The 18,878-nt window shown below is 38.9% G+C and overlaps 1 protein-coding gene and 1 long non-coding RNA gene across 6 annotated transcripts in view; both read left to right on the top strand.

Moving 5' to 3' along the window:
* The window catches only part of LOC139126325 (uncharacterized), a 426,578-nt gene that overhangs the window by 92,356 nt on the left and 315,344 nt on the right, over positions 1-18,878 (top strand). The window lies entirely within an intron of this gene.
* The window catches only part of LOC139126451 (allatostatin-A receptor-like), a 179,713-nt gene that overhangs the window by 80,833 nt on the left and 80,002 nt on the right, over positions 1-18,878 (top strand). For 2 of the 4 annotated variants that reach the window (XM_070692506.1, XM_070692508.1), the window contains one exon: positions 4,617-4,849. The gene's annotated coding sequence lies outside the window, so the exon portion shown is untranslated. Of the gene's footprint in view, positions 1-4,324; positions 4,850-18,878 lie in introns of those variants that run through there. The other 2 variants (XM_070692507.1, XM_070692505.1) reach the window with 2 other exon arrangements.

Here is an 18,878-nt window from a genome sequence, read left to right as displayed (position 1 = left end):
TGCCAACCGACTCTGGCCATGCCTTACAATCAAAAGGAAACCACTCTAGTATATACCGCCCCTTGACCATGATGTTCTATGCCAAGACAAAACGGCTTCTGCATTGAGCAAAGAAGTTAGGAACAATCAGTGATGATAACCGGGAACAATAAAAACAATTTACAAATAGGTAACGAGTGGGGGTGTGCACCATTTTCAGAGGTCAGTAAGTCTTCGCGGGATCCTCTCAGTGTGAATGGTTTTGCCTGAGCTGAAAATGTCACATATCTCCGAGTCATCCGCTAGTTGGTCAATCGCTGCGTCCCGAGGGAGAGTGTACGTTCCGCTAATCATACTCAAATTTATTAAGCATTTCAGCTATATATAGGACAAAAAATAACATGGTGACATCTTCAAGTGTTGCTTCGCCAGACTCTCTGAACGCTTTAGCTCTCGAAATCCGTCACGCTGATAATTTCAATGTTTTGAAATGTATTCTGAAAACGTAACGTTTTAATTTCGCCTTCTTTTAGGCCTTGGATTTAGTATTGTTTTTCCTTTATACGCTTGAATAGTATTATAAGGGTATGTGATCACTATCTTTGTAGATTCCACCGCAATATTGATGGTGATGATGATGATGATGATGATGATGATGAGGTTGATGATGATTCCTAGCTTGCTTGTGATGAAGCTGATATTTGCATGTGGGGTTAAGCTAATTTTGTCCGGTGTGGCTTGACCGAGTCAGTTGTTGGCGGAGTCGGTGTCTGTTTTGTTGATTTCTATTGGCGTTTCCTGCGAACTCAATACAATATGCATCAACATAGCTGATCTTGCTTGAAGAGAGCAACGACTGGACACGTGCAGCTTAGAATTTTACATTTACAGCACAAATCTGTCGCAGACATCTCATTACTCGCTGTCAGTCTGTGGATCACTTTAATCACTCCAGATCGACGCTAGGGTCAGGAGATTAGATAATAAGAGATACGAAAGATGCAAAGTGTGATTAGACGGATCAGGAAAATAGATGACAAAGATATAAAACATACGCAAAGGGCGCCTTGAGTGACTCACGCTGTTTTAAGTAAAGGCTTTCAATTTTATCTATCGGTTTGATACCTAACACAAATGAAATCGTGCGTACGTGCTAAGCAATTCGTTGAAATTGTCCATTATGCAAAAAGACATTCTGTAAATCTAAATGGATAAATAACCTTTGTTATTCGTTTGGTTGTTTGTTTACTCATTACTCGTTGTTCTTGGTGCTGCTTTATGCTTTTGTTATGTGTGGCGTATTTACCGACATCATCTCTCTCACTGGATTATCGTGCCCTGTTAGTGAGAAGTCTCTTCGACCTGCATCGTGCTTTGTGTTCTCCATACGTTTTCATGACCTGAAAGGGAACGTAACTAGCAAAGCGGTTAAGTGTTCATCAAAGAAAGTATGTTTTACCTCTTCTTATGCTGAATTTTTGTTTCCTGTTGTCGTGAGGAATCTACTTTTACGAATAATTTAACTTGTCAGTAGTAGATGGATGACATCGCCAATAAACATTGATGGCAGATTGCTGATGTTGACATCACATCTATGGTTTGTAAATGCTAGCTGTCTTAGAGAAAGAACAGCCATTATACGCGATCCTTATCGATTGCTCCTCTGCTAATGTGTGTGGCAAAGGAGAAGGAAACCATATCTGCGTGACGTATCGCTGTCTTTATCTTCCGAAATCAATTTGGTTGCTGCCATCTCATCTGTCTTGATCAGTACTTGGTCTATTGTAAAGACAGCCCCTTCTCTTTGGGGAAGAAAACACACTTTTTAATGCGCAGAGCTTGGGGCGATTCAGTGCATGCGCGCATCGAGATATTTGACAAAGCAGGTGTCCCTAGGCGAAGGATAATACGTTGGTCGGGTCAGGAGACGTCGCATCACGTAATAAAAGGAAACGTCACAATCTTAAAAGATTACGTTGCCATGGCACTCGTATGATGGCCACCTGACTTTGATGAGATGCTTCATTTTCTTGTGCTTTAGTTCTTGCCCTGCGCAGTGCCCTTCACCTTGGATACACGTGTTTTGGTTCACAATCCCTAAGTTGAATAACACACTTCGATACAGCTGTGGAACCTGTCTAAATCAAAACCTAGCTGAGCGGGAAACTTCCCACGCCAACCGTGTTTCTCGCTCCTAAGAGCTGTGCGTACAACTAAACTCTCGCAATGGGGCGCTTCTTTGACGTTGACGGTCCTTGACACAATCCTCTGACGAATCAGATTTTGAAGTCTTTTGCCCGAAAGCTTTGTGAAAATATAGCAATTCTTGGCTCAGTTAATTAACAAACCACTATGGATTGGCCCAGTGAAAAGACCGGCTTCCAGGTTTGAGAGGTACTCGCCTATCATAAGATAGGAGTGCCATATCCATTCGGACAATGAGAACGACATACCGGATAGTCAGCCAGTTTCACGTCACTTACGAAAAACAATCAATCGAACTTCAGAGAGTATAGGTATATGCTACATGTTTTAAAGACAAGCCATACAACAATACAGTAACACATAGACTCTAGACAAGCTATATGGTACAAATAACTTGGCGTATTCGAGACAGTGAACACTTTCCAACCCAACGTCTTCTATGCCCGTAATAAAATCTTGCAGGATTTTTTTCAATGAGAGTTACACCCGACATTATTGGCAACTTAGACAGTATGTCTACTTCCCATATTACCGATGTTTCATCGAAAAACACTCTACACATCTAAGTAATACTTTTATTAAATTCTTTTATGTATTACTTTTATGTAAATATCTCTATCTATTCATCTAGCTATCCATCTATCTGTCTGTTTGTCTGTCTGTCCGTTTGTCTGTCTGTCTATCTATCTAATCTATCGATCGATCGATCGATCGATCGATGGATAGAAAGATAGATGGATAGATAGGTAGATAGGTAGATAGATAGGTAGATAGATAGATAGATAGATAGATAGATAGATAGATAGATAGATAGATAGATAGATAGATAGATAGATAGATATTTTATGTCTGTATCGCCCACATCACCCTGAATATGTACAATTCCCAGGATCTGTCACCGTCTCAGTTGATGTACCCTTCTTTGTATAGGGACAAAACCTTTGTACATGAACAAACCGTTTTGGTATAGAAACGGACGGCCTTCAAATGCGATAGCAGTAAATGTGTTCCATTTTATTTCATTCATTTTACTGCATTCATATAAAACTTAATTTGTTTTGTTTACAAACCGGCTTCCCCCGGAATACGCCAAGTCAATCATATTGTCAGACTGTCGGTCACTAAATATTGGTTTTTATGAACGAAGAGAAACCGATGTCAGGCAAATACCTGGAAAATTAATGTTTGAAAATATATGACGGTTCGCAATTTTATTGAAGACATGCATTGTAGTCTATTGGGCGTTGTCAATGTTTGCCTCGATTTAGAAATATTGCCGGAAAGCTTCCTCGTATGTTGACGAATTTGGGGGAAGACCAATAAGCGTTGATTTTCATCTTGTAATAAAATGCGAACAGCAAAATTTCAAATTTGGAGTGGTTAAATAAAACATTTGTTTATTCTTAAAATTTGATGTATGAAATTGAGATCCGATCTTTGTCCTCTCCGAAGTGGCCTTTTACGACAAGTGGTTTTTTTATGTTTATAGTAGAGAATAAAAAATTGACATGTTTACTTCCCTTAATTTCTAAATGTTTAGGCAGGTTAATGTCTACGACGACCATGGTGTGTCCTTACACGTCCTTTTATTATACCATACTATGAATATTCCATGTATAGTTCTATACTTTCAATTATTAATTCACGAAATTGCCAGGGTTTTGTCTTCGTGCCCTCATTCTCTAAAATGTACACCTTAAAAAGTTAATGTCAACTTGAAGAAATAAATATATCAAAAAAGTGACAAACGTTACAATGCACGATACATTGCATGAATAAATAATGTGCAATATTCATGCAAATCGCATCTTGCATAGTATACATATATACAGACATTGATAAAATTTATTTCGCCTTTTAAATTTATTTTCGCTTTTTCCTGAGTGTCCCTTTTCAACAGGAAAAGAATTGCAAGATAAGTCACAGTAATCTGCTAGAGACAATTTTAGATTCAAAGACTTCAATGAAATGTTCTTCTTTAATAAGTACAGTGCAAGCTGGACGTCAACCTATACTAATGGGTGGCGTGGGCTGGCGATGCATTGCTTGCGACGCACACTATCAGAAACAGCGCCACTAAGCTGTCAAATGCTTTCTTTTCCCAGCTGCCTAGGGAGTCTCACAGAATAAGAACGTACTCAGTTGTCCCCGCAAATACACACGAGCTGCACATTACGTCGTGTGTCACGTCGGCGGTGCAGTCTACGAAAATTAGTTTCTTCGATCTCGCCTTTCATGCATATTTTGACCGATATATCGAGCTATTCGAACACCATATATTGAAGTGTCTCTGTTCGACTAAAGCGGGGTTTGAGTCGCCGGTGTCCTTGGTGCATACCTCGACGCGCTGCTTTGTTACCTATAGCACATAAAGGTTTTCCGGCCTTCCAGATTCAATCATCCGTTCGTCCGCTATTTTTTGTCTAACACAGGGCAAAGAAAACGTCGAAGCTTAAGCGGCTGGTCAATAACTTTCGGAACGGACTGGTTTCTGAGATGGCCTTGAAGCCGATCATTGTGTCGTGTTTCCTAAGAGTGAAGAAAAGACTGCTCACTGGCTTATGAAGCATTATTTTCCTCGCTGACGAACATTTTACCGCCTGGTATCACACGATCAGATTTCATTTATCATCGTCCTCCCGTTGCTACACGGGCAACACGCAAGGTAAGTGCAAGAACCTATTGTTCTTTCGAATGACAATTGTTCTGACTATATTTCGTGCAGAGTACCAAACATCAAGATCATGTTCAGCCATAGCGAATATGTTGACAAGACTAGCTGCCTTTCCTAATGCTGGCAACGCATGTTCGGTAAATTTTCGCCTACTCCAACCTGGCTGCATTGTTTAGCGTTCCGGCCTCTTAAGCATTGAAGGGGCGTTTCGAGTTCCGACGTTTTGCCGACGATCACAGGTCTCGAGAGAGATTTACGACAACACTTGTCCATGTCTCGCTGTATGAGGAAATTAAATCAGCTTTTAATGAAGTTAGGGAGACTATGTTAGACAGTGTTGGTAAAATTTAGTCTTTCGATCGCTGTAATGCTTTGAGTTCAGTACGAACATGAACGTTTCGAAGGACGGTCAATATTGCGGGAGTGCGACGATAAACCTAAGGATTTTGTAAATATCTTGTAGTAACGAGATGATACTATACGCTTTTTGACAGCTCTAGGCTAACCAACTATAATTCCTGGGCCGTAAATTTTTCGGTTGTAGAGATATTTTTGTCCAATGTTTTTGATCGAGCGTTTAGGCACTGTTGGACATTAGATTGCTTCTTCCAAAGTTTTAGCAGACCACTTCATTCATCTGTGTAGGAGTGTGTGCTTTAGAATGTGGGAATACATTTGGTGCCGAGGATAGAAGACTAGCAGCGACAGTCGACGACATCTTACGAAAACTGCCACATAAGAGAGGGTCGATGCAAGAAAACAACATCTGCACAGTGAAAAGATTGTTCATTCTTGCAGGTCACAATGCTTTATCAAATTAATGTACAGGACGTTGAAAAACAGCCTGACTAAATTATGTACAAAATATCTGTTTTCGTCAGTAGGTTATACATTAATCTTTCCAAGAGATCGCGCTTCATATTTGAAAAATTTACTGAGAAACGGATTTTTTGTGCTAGAGTTGACATTCGTCAGTATCGGTGAAAGACGGAGTTGTCCCTTTACCTTTCACCCATAAATCAATCAACAATCGAGGAAGAATCTTTGAGGTCACGTCCTCCTAATACATTCATTGACCTTCGACCCGAGTAAATAAGGAACTTAGCTCCTCAATCCTCTTAAACGTGAGTATCACGACAAAAGTATCGGATTCGCTGAATCACTTTTTTCCGACGAGAAAATATAGCGTATTACAGAGTGCTGAGTGAAGTCGTGCGCGGAGCATTAGGCTGTCTCGATCTATGTACCTATACTGTCTTGTAGATTAATGGCTACATCAGCGTCCCTTTCATTCCCCATTTCGTCGATAAATGTGACGATTTGCACAGGAAATCCATTTAAATGCGACTTAGATATGGAACTACTTAAGAAGAATCTGTAGGCGCTCACGCATTGGGACATTGATACAACAACATTGCAAGCGTTATATCCGATAATTGGATGAAATATTTTATGTGGATATTTGTAGATATTGTTTACAGAATTCATGGCTTCATTTCACAAACATAGGGATTACATACATACATACATACATACGTACGTACGTACGTACGTACGTACATACATACATACATACATACATACATACATACATACATACATACATACATACATACATACATACATACATACACACAAATGACAGCCACAGGTAGATTACCACTGCGTCGAAGTAATATCTAACTGCACGCATATTTACTCATCGAAGCATAATTTATACTCATTGTAATTTATGGATATCCATGGATATCCATGTACGTATATTGTCATTGGGATGAAACGTATTTCGTTTCAACAGTTAAATGCCAAGACAACATCTGTTACGATGTCTAGTGTTTTGTAAGTTATGTACAACCAGAGCGATGTTGTCACGCGATATTTTGCTACTACATCATTTCCCATCATGAGAAAGACTTAAGCTTTTAATTCGTACACGCCCGAAACGTTCAGCGAAATACATGTTTATTTTGCCATGTTTGGTGAATTAGAAACAAACTGCAAGCTCAGTTGCATATTTCCACATGGTTTAACCTAGAAAAAATTAGCTACATCGTCTACTTTTAATACTCTGTCCTTTCACTCAATTGCTTTAGCCTGGAACTATGCTCGGCATGACTTAAAAAATAACAGTAAACTTGAAAAAAAATAGAATGAATGCAGTGAACTTGAAGTCAACATGCACTTACATTTTACCTGCATGTAAATTTCACCGTGAAAATCATAGTGTGTCTTGTTGATGGACTTACAAAAAGTTACTTGTATCACCATAATGGATTCCTTGTCTTCATTGTTGATTCTTGCCTTGGCTGTCAACGTCAGTCATTCCGGCTGTTAGTGATCAAGATATGTTTAGCAGCGGAAGTAGCCGTTAATATTTAACCCCTTCTTTGTGCAGGTCTTTGTACAGCACTGATTATTTATTAGCTTTAAGAGCAAACGATACAAAATACTTTCTTTTACTGGAAAAGAGCTTCCGAATACTAGATAGGTGGGTCGTGTTTGGGCAGGTGAAACCCGAAGGTGATTAGGAAAAGGGTCTTTGAGGTATACAACTCACGTGACCCCATTGATAAGATTTTAATGGCTATATATGCAGCAACCGAAAATATTACAGTATATATTATCATACCGTAGGCAAGATATTGGCGTTCTAGCGGTGTCAAAACGCGATGTACAATAAGAGAATATCGTGAGACTTTAGCTGCCTCCACCTTAGAGAAAGAAAACCTATTCCAGACGTGATCTTAATGCACTCGCCAGCTTAAAAGAACAAATACTAATTGGAGATATTATCGGCAGCCCGGGAAAACCTTTTTGCAATGAAAGCGTTGCGTTTTTCCTAGTCACGTCTCTCCGTGAATAATACATGAGCATCGTTCGCTTTACACTACCTTTGCTTAATTTACCGTGTACAATTGACTGCTCTATGTAGACTTGTGTGTCCAGACTTTGATTAGTTCACCATGTTAATGTCTGTGAGAGAGAGAGAGAGAGAGAGAGAGAGAGAGAGAGAGAGAGAGAGAGAGAGAGAGAGAGAGAGAGAGAGAGAGAGAGAGAATTCATGACTTCTTTGCATGGAAAACCAAATATCCAAGTATGAATTTGACAGAACAATTTTTCAACTTAACATCCTGAACTGGATATAAATAAATATATATATCATTCTCTGTGATGGAAAATATCACAGTGGTGCATGCTGACATTATTGTTCATGCGACACACTGACGACCATCGGCTAAAACTCACAATACAGCTTATGATAAACCACGGACCAAATGTGGAGAGTTGCCTTTTGATTTACCGCTTAATGGACAACGAGTCGCTATTTTCCATACATTCAAAGATTTATGACATAAGTAGCACAGACGTGATAACACGGACACTTAATATAGGGGAAATGAGCGGCGACCATTACTGGCCGTGTCAATGCAGGACAAAGCTTAATCACGGTCTATTTCAAAGGCTGGAAGTACAGATAGCCTCCCTTGAACTAGAAAGGAAGTAATGTAACCATAGGAATTAATGGATAGATAAGTACATTACATTTGTGGGCAAAGGCATTTGAGGACACCTTTTATTTGAGCATAGGTTTGTTTTGATTCGAGAAAACGCAGCATTCGCATCATGGTGACAAATCTTCTTCTTTACATATTTATGGCGACATGTTTGGTCACGATATTGACGGGGATGGCGACGTTGACAATGGCGATGATGATAGGGGTCCGGAATATGACGCTAACGATGTTTCCGCCGTTTGTGAATGAGGTAATCAAATCTATTACGAGGAGATGCAGTGAACAGCTGTCGACCATGGAAGAATTTCTGGCATTATGAGTTGTACAAATTTCCATGGTTTAGATTTATCTTACCTGACGCGCTTCAAACATATCTTGCCAATGGGAGGGTGATAGGCCATCAAATACACATACAGAAGATGGGAGATGTCTTTTAGGATTTACAAAACAAATACACGGGCATGTACAACTTGAAGTATTTGACTCAGTTTATTTGCGTAAGTTTTGAAGAGCTACTTTTATCGGGTTGAACATGGCAAATGTACTCAACATTCAAGCCACCGTAGCCTTGATACAAGGTGACGTTGAAAATAAAAGATAACGACCCCATAAACATCTATATGTTCTGAGAGTATTATGTGGATTTTATAATACCAATGTAATACTGATATAAATATATATTAACGTCGATGCGTTTTATGTGAATTTGTTTTATTAAACTTTGGTTTATTGCAAACGACAGGAAAACATCTTACACTAATTTCTTGACCTACTCTGAACGTGTGGCCTTGCTTTTGGGCGCAGCGCAACTCACGAATTCGAAGAAAAGGAACCTAGACACACGAGGAAGTTATTTGAGCTGATGTACGTACTTTCTCCGAGATATCTCTTCCCAAATTAATGATACACTTCGCTACATGTATCGAGTAACATGGAAGAAATGAGTCCCATGCAGTTCTGGAATATTCTTGTAGCAGTAATGAATATGAAACATTAAATGCATTTTAATGGGAGAGCGGAGAAATGGTTACTGTCGATGTATTCTGAAGACTACAGCCGAGAGCGAGACCCAAATAATGACATGTAACTTGCAACCCCTCTCTTGAGATGGGATTGACTGAATTCCCTATCATCGCAGCGATACGTATCGAGTGTCATTATACAGCAAGATATTATTACAATACTGTGAAAAAGAAGAAAATAAAATCGAGTTGAGCAGAAACTCCAGCAGAGTTTTCAGGAAAAAACTGTGTGGCGCTTTTTAAGCTGGTCGCTTTAATGTCTATTTAATATAACTGTATGTGCAATATAAAGCCATTGTACTCAATCAACGACATGGTTATCGCCATGGTGATGACTGCCCCACAATAACTCATCTACTAGAGTAGATTTTTTCATTAGAACGGGATCACAACTTTCATGTCTGATTGCAGTTGCCACTATGCAAACAAGGTTGATGCGGCGGGCGACTAACACGCTTGTGATTTATTATAACAAAGAAAACGTAACCTTAAAGTCAACGTCAATGTTTTCTCTCAGCAAGAGTTATGTTCCGCTGAAAGTTAAATTAACGATAGTAACATAAGTATACGATAATCTAGCCCTAGTTTAAAGTACATGTTCAGTTTGCTTTCATGTACGCGTGGGCAAGCTCTCTCTCTCTCTCTCTCTCTCTCTCTCTCTCTCTCTCTCTCTCTCTCTCTCTCTCTCTCTCTCTCTCTCTCCCCACCCCCCCGTGCGTGATTGTTTGTCTCTCAAGGTGGAGACAGGATCGCTCTTTATTTATCTGCAAATCGAAATATCACCTATAATAAAACTAAAATATCGGATATTCTAATTCTTTCCCTTGTCATTTTCATTATTTCTTCAATTTTGCTTTTTTTCTTTGAGAAAAGAATGATTTTAGAATATATTACAGTGTTATCATTAAACTTATAATCTATCAAATACTTTCAACATTTGTATTTTCTGCGATGACGTCACGGTACCATCTACATGCGACGAAGTGCAATGGAGAGCTATCGGCTAGTCTTGTGGCAAATGTTTCATCAAATCATGAACATAATCGTCCATTCATTTGTCGTAGAAATTCACCGACTGTATCAAAAAGTCGTACAACTGCACACCAAGTCTTTCATACCTCTCTCTCAAAAAGATATTTTGTGTAAGTATGTGTGACTCTCTCTACGTATCAGTGACAAGAATCTCTAAAGTACAAGTTATTAACCCTTTGAGAGCCAAAGTCAATTTTTGCCGCCCTTTTAAAATATACCTAGTCACTTTTTCAGAATTTTACCAAAATTTTGATAAGAAACTGTAATCATTGACATGTGATGTCCATTTGGTTCACAATTATGGAAAAAAATTACAGAAAAATTCATGAAAACGGGTTAAAATGTTGCTCTAAAGTTTTGGTGGGAAAATTGCAGCACTGTAAGGGTTAAAGAGTACACTGTCACGTGACATTGTACCGAACTCAGATATTCTGCAACATCATCTCTTTTATCATGCTTATGGACGAACAATCATATCAAAATTGGCGTTGACGAAACCCTGCTGCCTGTAGAATTCATTTTATGGATGTGATGGTTGGATGTTGTTTAGACACTTACATGTCATTGAAACACATTATAATGTCACTATTTTTGCTCATCGATGTGCAAAACTCTCTTATCCCGACTTAATGCTCCAAATATTATTCAGGAAACTATAAAAATTTATAGCAACAAATCAAACACCTCCGCCGTTGAGATGCGCCTGCGCGCAAGGGGAAGTCGTATTCTCAAAAGGTCTCGAAACATATTTTACTTATGAATTATAAAATATGTGAGCCTTTCGTTTAAAACAAAAAACATTATCAGTGTTCACCTCGATGGAACAATATCTCCGTTACGACCTCATAGTAATCTTTGACTGATATTTTTTCTAAAAAAGAAGCTGAAATGTTGGATATCTTTAGCAACAGTATAATTGATATGTACCATGAGCATTTCCATAGAGGGACTGTGTCTTAATGCAGAGGATGCGTTTATTCAAATACCGTTCAAGCCGACTGATCACACCACTAGCACCACACGTGGACAGTACTGTATGATATACACAGAAACAGCTTTGGAGGATGAACATTTTTCTATCTGACAGACTTGTCGTGAGGTTAGAACTTACGTCGAGTGAAGATCGTTCCCAGTGCGATTTCTTGTCGAGCTCCTGTTATGACCCAAGGTGTTCATTTCTCTTACCTGTCGGTGAGACAAAACTGTCGAGTTATTGGCGTGCTGATTAGCCGAACGCGAGCTGCAGACATGAAAATTAATAACCTGCCTGACATCCATGATGGATTTTCGGCAATTTACTGTCTGTCTTCATCACAATAGAATGGTTGATGAGAATAATGACCGAATAGATTTAGAAAAAAAATAGAAATGTAATTTTGTGAGAAAAAATATCTTGTCCCGAGTGGGACATTCTGATCAAACAAGTAATATCGTCTGCAACTTGACACCGACGGATACAAACCTCTAGGTAGATAAATTTGACACTGTGTTTACTAGGACTGGAAAGATATAGCTTTGGGACGTTTCATCACGTTTCCATTGCAGGGACACGATTCAACGACGTCTCGGTTTGGTTTCAATCGTAATGTCCTGTCAATAGAAATACGTTAATGTCAAGATGGCCATCACTCAAAATGTTGACACAGCGACAATCGTGTGTTACAATAGTAGAGCTGGTTTCATTCCCGCTACTTTGGAGGTATATGTAAACATCGTGTTCTTATTCAAAATATTCAGAAAAGTCGATCATATCAACCGGAAGTGATCATCAAAGTTGAAATGGCAGAGTCCCACTGACGGTCTAAGCCATAAAGGTAGAACTCAGTGTACTTTGTTTACCGCTACACAGGACCTGTGCGTGTTCGAAGATGAAAAGCTATCGAATTTACTCTCACTGATGAGAATTTACACTCCAGCGTTCTCTCCTCAAGGCATTTTAATCTATCTGAACACTTCACGAACCCTTAAGTCGATATTAACACTGTGTGATGACGTGTAACGAAAGCAGCTCAAGTAGCCTGCCAGTGCAAATTTTGCAAGAAGTGTGTATTAGGCGATATGTGCCCAAATACCGTCAGTACATCCTCTGATGAAGATACTTTTGTGTTATTTTCGCTTAAAATCGAGAGAAACGAGATGAAGCATCGGTGCTACTATGGAGATGATGATAATGATGATGATGATGATGTATTATTATTATTATTTGTTGTTGTTGTTGTTGTTGTTGTTGTTGTTGTCGTCGTCGTTGTTGTTTTTGTTGTTGTTTGATATTATTATTCATCAAAATTACCCAAAGTTGTCTGATACGCAATATCTGATAATATGATCATTCTCGGTGGTTAATCAAAAGAGAATATCCTAATTTTCGCCCATCTGCCAGGCCTGCAATTATCTACTAAGGCTTAGAATGTAAAACGGCAGACCTCATTATGCTTTCGTTACACTAACAACATGCATATTATATCTTAATGAGATTGAATTCGTGCTTACGTTCGGCGTTAAGCACGTTTGTGTTCTTTTGCTGTTTGAGTCTGCAAAATTATCAGCAACGATACGGCCGAGTGCACAGTCTGTGCCTACAGGCTATCCACAGTGAGAAAAGACGATGTGCGTACACTTTCTGAAGGTGAGTGGTTTCGTGCCTTTCAAAGGCAGATATGACAGCCTTCATGTCTGTGCGTCGGCGACAAAATCGTCTGCTTCAGTTACTGTCTGCGTCGTCTCCGTTTGTTTGTTGCCTTTTTCGTCTTCTACATAATTGACTGCTGACAAGTCTTAAACAAATAATATTAGACTGGGAGTTCGTATTAAGTGTTGATTCCAGACTGGCGCTGACGTCATAATAGCGCCAATTCAAAGTATCCGTTAAAACAAAGGCAATGGCGGATGATGAATTGATAGAAGAACATAGACGCTCATAGATATGATAAAAATAATGGCAGGCGATGCGATATTTATGATAAGTCGACTTTGCATTGCTTGGTGGAGAATGACATTGATACATGCGACTCATAACGTTACTTTGCCTTTTTTATGACCCAGTCTTAATCTGCTTTCCGCTTCTGAGTCGGGAATTTATTGCAAGGATTCAGAATCTGCAAATTTTCAACAATAAAAACTGAATGAATTGGACTGATTACACAGTCGTAAAAATTCTGCCGCGTTTATCATTTATTGCGTATTGTGCGGCCGTGTCCGTCAGAAACTAGATCAGTCATTCTCTTTGAGAGAACTGCTCGATTCATCTGCCGGCAAGCAAAGACCTCAAGCCACATTTTCATTCAAGAGACACCACACTTGAAAAATGTCTTGAAAACTTGCTGCTTGTAAATTAAAGAGCCATGTAATGGAAGATTCTCCATCAATATGTAAGTGCAATGCTCTGAGTACGTTGAACTTACGTATCTTTCGCAATATAGATAATGCGTTTTCCTTTGTATGCAACCGATTCGTCGCCTCACCACATGTATATGCGAATTTGCATTAGCTGCAATCTGAGTTTTCAGAATTAAAATTGCTCCGACTTGATCGCCGCCAAAGTGCTAAAAGTAGATGAATTGTTGAATTCGAGAGAAGTTTTAGCAGTTGCTTTGAAAATACCTCGCAGACGTAGTGCTCAAGGTACTGTAGGTACGCCTGTATATTTTTTGTCGTTAAGTGCATTGGTCTGGCGATGAAGAATCTGTGGAATTGTTTTCCTTGTAGCTATCGTTTCCAAACGACATCTTGATGTTTTTGCATTCCTCTACCTACTCGGGGCTACGTATATTGATTTCAAATTAAATTTTCCCTTCACTACTTTCTGATTCGTAATTACTTGACAATCCGATTTTTCTAAAAGTTCTTGACCCTTGTATTGTTAAAATTGTTTTAGAGTTCTCTTAAACAATGTGCCCTCAGCCTCATACGCTTTGAAAATTGTAAATTTGGGATTGGTTTGCCATTGTTGACAATGCGGTACTATATACGAGACGCTAGAACGTTAACTTCTTAGTTTTGAGGTCTGTCAATGCAAATATATTGTATTACGATATTTCAAGGTCATGTACATATTTGCCTCCACCGTGCTTATATGTGATTCGTCTTAAAATCTAAGGATTTTTTTCTTTTTGCATTTCCGTTTGCCGCTTAGGCAATTACAAGACTATCTTCCTGTGTTGCAGATCTAATTGTAGTAGCACGACATCCCCTATATATTACAATGTTATTCTGAATAATAAACAATACATGTATACGGAAATAGCAAAGTCGTGATGGTCAGGTGTGGCGCCTAGCAATCGGACAAGAAATGTGTCTCTCTGCATTTAGCACGATTCAGCAACTAGAGGTACAACAAGATGTACCTTTCGGAACCCCTTGTTCGTCGAACAGGAAGAAGCGGTTGTTTATTTTGAGACAATTATGTCATGTTGCCTACCGAGGTAAACCCTGGGTTATTATCAGGTTGCAAGGTATACATAAATTACTCGGCGGAGACGTTCATCACGCCAGCTGCCACGCCGATCACGACTTTCGATTCCGACCCGATGATTGCAGCGAGTAATCGAGAACGATCCTTTTCCGTGTGCCGGGCTGCCATGGCAACCACGGAGACGCAGAAATGCATGATTGTAATCTCCGGGGCGATAACTGCATCCAACGACTGAGGAAAGAATCTCGCCAATATAGTGGTGTTGTCTGTGCCGAAACGGAATGTAAAAACTCACGCAGTGTCAAACACCGACTCCAAACTATGGCAAATTGATGCGGTATGTCAAACTGCACAGTATAACATTCACTCCAAGGTTCAGGACCTAGCGTAACGAGACCACTTGTATGTTTGCAGCATCTTGTCGTGCGGCGTGTATTGAAACCGCTGAATGCTACACAGAAGATCACACAGTTATGACAGATGTAAACGACGAATGACTTCTTTGCCTGCATATGAAAGGTTGCCGTTGCGTGATACAAGTCCCCTTCATGATCTTACGACTATTCCCCAGGGACAGTGCCAAGCTGATGCATATTAACAACCTTTTACACGGTCCATCACTGATATATACAGTTTGCATGGCAAATCAGCCAGGATGCCAGCTGTGGATGGAATCAGCACACGGACAGTCCCCGATACACCACCGCTTTGTTTCTATCTGACCCTCACCAGAGTAATTATTGTGATGATACTGAAGCTAGATCAACGTTTATGCCGATTGTGACTTATTTTTCGTAATCAAATCTTTTGACATAGGAAAGCGAAAATGGTATTGGGGTAAATGTAATGATTAATGTAACACTTTGACGATTCAAATGACAATTTAAGCCCATCCACGTAATCATGGATGTTAGCTTACGTCAAGTTGAATCTAGTGTCGCTGTGATGGCCGAAACATTGCGCGGCCGATGTGATTTCAGCTTGTATACGAGATAGACATTTAATTTGGATGTCTTCAATAAATTTACAGATTTACTAGATTTCGCAGCATCGCATCGACAATAAAAGCTCAACTTTGTCGGTCATGTCACCATTCGGCTTCATTATGATAAAATATTGACATTGTTGTGTGAGAGTAAAGGAAATAAAAGTCTGATTTTAGAGACGACCTTTCATTTCAAAACCCGTAATTTTACGGCTAAACGATGTACATTTTTCTGTTCATGGCTTCCAAACGGCCGAATATCTCCGCCACAGAAGGTGAAAGCTTTAGGGATCAGAGAAACATATATCGCTTTGTAAGCGTTTGTAAGGATGCAGAAATGTCGGTGCAGGACTTATACTTCCGGTTGCTTCCACACTCCGTCGATGAGCGTAAACAGCGATAGGGTAGGTCGTTCTCAATACACGCACCATGTTGAAATTTAGTAAAGCATAATTATGTATTTAAGTTAATCGGAGTGTGTGTAATCTTTGTTCAGCATAATTCCTACCTCGGTAGGATTATTTGAACAGCTCAACAATCACAACAGGTGACGAAACGTTTCATGTTTATCCATCTATTCAATAGGACCGTGGGACAATATCCATAACTTTCAATACGTTTATTGAGGTATTTTTATGGTGGGTGGCGAGCGAATATTTTATTTCTATTTGCTGAAGTGGATTGTCTTGATGAATTGCCCGGTGCCGAGGGCTCTCTTCCGCTTCGTAGACATGTGTATTGCTATTATTTTTTGTGAAATATATAATTCCCCTAAGTTCGAGAGTATAACTCGTCGTTTACTTCAGAATATGTCGGCAAAAATCCTGTATTGTTTGTTAGAAGCCGTCGAAAGGAATTAGATTGGCTGTTTAACAGAACACTAATACCAATAGACCCAGACACAGTGCAGAGTCAATATACTGAAGTCTGCGTATATATATATATATATATATATATATATATATATATATATATATATATATATATATATATATTATATATACTTAAATATATATTATATACTTAAAAAGTATTCATGTTTTATTTCTTATAGCCTCTATGTACGTACAGCTATTGATCCACCCCGAATAGCTAACATGATGGGTATTTAATGTAGAATTAAAACCATCCTTATATTTCGTTCTTCGCCTCTGTGCATGTTTTATATGATTTTTAGTAGCCATTTAACGATTAAACAACATGCCTTTAACTCAGTGTAAGTTACATGCAGTGAATTGGGTAACAGCTGTGGCAGCTATGGCCCACACAAATAAAACCTCAAATATGTCACACACGCGGGACTAAGTGTTCAAATTCTTCCGGCAGATTAAGAGGTTGTTAGGTGAATATCTTCCTGGACTAACCCATTCCATGATTCATTCCCTACAGGCTCGAATGTCCTATAGAGACATTCACTAAGCATTTATTTTGCCAAGTCTGTACAGCATGTCTTACCGAGGCAACGGACAGCGGACTTGTAGGCACAACATGGAATTTGTAGAGTTACCGGGATACGGGGCTGTAATGAGAATATATTGAGCTCCGTCGGAAACATCCCTGCCAAAGTTTTTCGATTTAAGTCCAGGAAATTAAACGGAATGGCTACATGATGTCACGTGGTGACTTAGCTATCGGTTCACATCATCGTCTACTCTCGACCATCGATTTACTCTTTGTTATCAACACATTTCATCTAGCGAGACCTTTATACCGGTATGTTGATAAAAACCCTTCTAACATTGATACGGAGATACAGTCATGACATGAAACTACGGAGATTTTAAAGTTATAAAGTCTTGATTTTCGATTTCTACTTGAAATGTCCATTAGGTGCGATTTTATTTATCTCAGAGTATTTTTTTCTGTCTGAAAATACCTTTTTAGTTCTACTCTCTTAATCATACACTAATACCTAGTATTCTATTCAGCTTGTCAAATGAGCATTTCTACAATGCCATATGTTATTTTGAAAACAGAATTGTATTCCGGACTAGAATTTATTCGTCAACATTTACATTGTATATATTAAACAAAACGTTGTGTCTGCAAAGTCGTAATTTATTTAAATATTTATTTATTTATTTATTTAATTTAATATTTATTCATTCACTTATTTATTTACTTAGGATTTACATGCTCAAATCGAGTTAAAATTTCCCCATACGGCTGTAATCTTCTAAGGGGTCCTAATTAAATACACAAAATTATTTACAACATAGTTTAGAAGAAGATTTTTATTTCTCAAATGAACGTTTAGCCAAAAAGGAAATTAGACGAAAAAATGGTAACACGTGATGATTGATCAACTGAAGAAGGTGAACAAACTAGAAACTGAAGAAAGTGACCAGCAATAACTCAAAAAACTGCAAAAGCAATGACACTAAAGCGGCGCTCGGAGAATGGGCAGATAACTGAATATGAGCAGACAGCTGACGGCGACACGAGTATTAATACTAGTGATACTAATAATACTAGTAATATAATACTAGTCTAGAATAGAGCACAATGAATTCAAAAACAAAAGGCAAGATGCCAGGTGCACAAAATCTCCTTCAATGAAAAGGGGGAAACGGTAAAAAATTCCGAAATGAAAAGAAAGCACAATAAAGTGATTTGCGCAACTTTAGGACAAGAAAAAACACATCACATTTTACACAAAATGTCTCGAACCGCCTATTGTATGAGAAGGAGATCCGTCTAAAAAACTACAGTACTAGCAAAATCTCTTCTTAAGGACTGACTAAACCCCTCTCATTCCGAGGAGTACGGTGTTCATGACGAGTTAGGTGTCGGCAAATAGCAGAGTATGCTCCAAAGTGAGAGCACACAACGGACAGGTGTGCAATCACATCAATTTTGAATCAATAGTAATTATTCCATCAATGTCTATAGAAGCAATGATGTCATTATCACACTTATATTTTTGAAAGCTTGTCCATATACGATCTATCAAAGAAAAGGCCTAACACACGTCACCAGTATAAAATATTACACTCACGACGTAGAAACGGCGACAGAGTTTGCGAAGGAGAATGAGAAATGGAGAAAGACGAGG

The sequence above is a fragment of the Ptychodera flava genome (genome assembly GCF_041260155.1).
Source record: "Ptychodera flava strain L36383 chromosome 3 unlocalized genomic scaffold, AS_Pfla_20210202 Scaffold_27__1_contigs__length_13241970_pilon, whole genome shotgun sequence".
In the NCBI taxonomy this organism is placed as follows: domain Eukaryota; kingdom Metazoa; phylum Hemichordata; class Enteropneusta; family Ptychoderidae; genus Ptychodera; species Ptychodera flava.
Note: the sequence above shows the minus strand (reverse complement) of the source record. Positions and strands in the feature narration are given on the sequence as shown.